The sequence below is a fragment of the Pantherophis guttatus genome, chromosome 3 (genome assembly GCF_059756535.1).
Source record: "Pantherophis guttatus breed Tessera chromosome 3, ASM5975653v1, whole genome shotgun sequence".
Lineage (NCBI taxonomy): Eukaryota > Metazoa > Chordata > Lepidosauria > Squamata > Colubridae > Pantherophis > Pantherophis guttatus.
The window spans coordinates 10,919,118-10,921,253 of record NC_142065.1 but is presented as its reverse complement, the minus strand read 5'-3'; positions in this window follow the sequence as shown (position 1 = coordinate 10,921,253).

Below are 2,136 nucleotides of genomic sequence, written 5' to 3'. Positions count from 1 at the left end.
CTCTCTTCCTTCTCCTCTCCTTCAATGTCCTCCCCCTTCCTCCTCCTCCTTGCCCTCCAACCTCCTTCCCTTCCTCCTCCTCTTCCTCTTCTTCCTCTTGTTCAACCTCCTCCTCTTCCTCCTCCTCCTCCACCCTCCTTTCCTTCCTTCTCCTCCTCTCTTCTTCCTCCTCTCCTTCAACCTCCTCCCCCTCCTCCCCCTTCCTTCTCCTTCTCCTCCAACCTCCTTCCCTTCCTCTTCCTCTTGTTCAACATACTCCCCTTTCTCCTCCCTTCCTCCTCCTCCAACCTCCTTTCCTTCCTTCTCCTTCTCCTTCTTCTTCTCCTTCTCCTCCAACCCCCTTCCCTTTCTCTTCCTCTCTTTCAACCTTCTCCACTTCCTCCTCCCTTCCTCCTCCTTCTCTTTCTCCTCCTCCTTCAACCTCCTCTCCTTCCTCCTCTTCCGGATCTCAATCACAAAACCCCAAAGAATGTATAAAAGCCCACGTACTTTCAACCCCATTTGGTCAGCCACCCCAGAAACCATGCTGCTGTCCCTGAGGTTTCTGGCTACCAAATAAACGGAGATAGTCTTTCCTGTAGCCTGCCTCCATTTTATTTCTAGCATCTTTCTCCCAACTTGGAACTGGACCTGATTTTTCCTGCAACACTACCTTTAATAGGTCAACTGTTCTCTATATTACCTGTCCATAAGAGAAAGCGAGGATATAATTTTTATCATGTTGCTGAATCCATTTACATTAAAATAAGCTGAAAGACTAATTTAGCAAAAATTCTTACTCAACAGATCCTTCTGGGAGTATACATTAGCACAAGTAGGAAAGCCCAATTCTGTTCCAACTTTTGATTTTATGTAGGAAAAAAAAAAGGAAGATGAATGAATGAATGATCTCCTTGGATAGGACTCAATAGATTTTTTCAACCATATTGATTCTCAGCCATTCTTCTCAACTGTGGCAGGAAGCATGTTTTCCCTAAAGGTTCAGAGGAGCAGATTATGGAAGTGTCCTTCAAGAAATGGGAGAAAATGAGCATAGAAAACTGTCCCCAGATTCTCCTCCCCTCCCCCCACCAGGGGTGAAATGCTCCTGGTTCGGACCAAATTGAGCGATCCGATAGCGCTTGTGGCAGGTGGTTCAGAGAACCGGTAGCGATGATGGCGCGAGGGTCTGCCCACCCGCCCGGGTGTTGTTACTTCGTGGTTTTAACCAGGAAGCAATGTATTTTTTACTCTCTGCGCATGCTCAGAAGGTTTTGTGCATGTGCAGAGAGTCTGCGCGTGCCTGTGATGTGTGCGTGTGCACTTCCGAACCGGTAAGGAAGGTAAGCAGATTTCACCCCTGCCCCCCCACCCTATCGGTAGGCTACCCAAACAGGAAACAATTTTGCAGAATATTTTAATAGGGAGCACGGGGAGTCATTAATGAACTGGTGAGTCTCGGAAAATTAAGAATCTTAAAATGTCTCCAGAAAATTATTTTTTGGAGATGTTTTGTCCCCAGTTCATACTGACGAAAATATTAATCTCATGTGCATTTTCGTTGGACAAATCTCAAATGTAAAACTGAACTGGGAGGCAAAGCCTGCAAATGAACTTTTAGGTTAAGAAATACAAGTCACAAAGAAAGTGAACTGTCAACGCTGCTGAATTCTCCACATGTCAGATTAAAAATGACTAGACCCTGCCTACACTCTCCCCTAACTGCAAAACCTCCATTCTCTCTTTTAAATCTCCATTTACTGCTTGGGCAAGGGGGACAAGTCTGCAACAATTACTCTCCATCATCTGCAAAGGGAGAAGGAGAAGAAAGGGAGAAGGGATCAGAGAGGGAGAAAGAGAAGGAGAAGAAGAGGAAGAAGGAGGAGGAGGGGAGATGGGTCAAGTGAAGAGTAGAACAAGAAACAGGAGAAGGAGATGGGGACAGAGAGGAAGAAAAAGAAGGAGAGGGAGAGGGAGAACGGGAAGGGGAGGAGGAGAAACAGGAGGAGGAGGAGGAGGAGGAATACTGCATCCAGTTTTGATCACGACACTGTAAAAAAGATGTTGAGACTCTAGAAAGAGTGTAGAGAAGAGCAACCAAGATGATTAGGGGACTGGAGGCTAAAACAGATGAAGAATGGTTGCTGGAACTAGGTA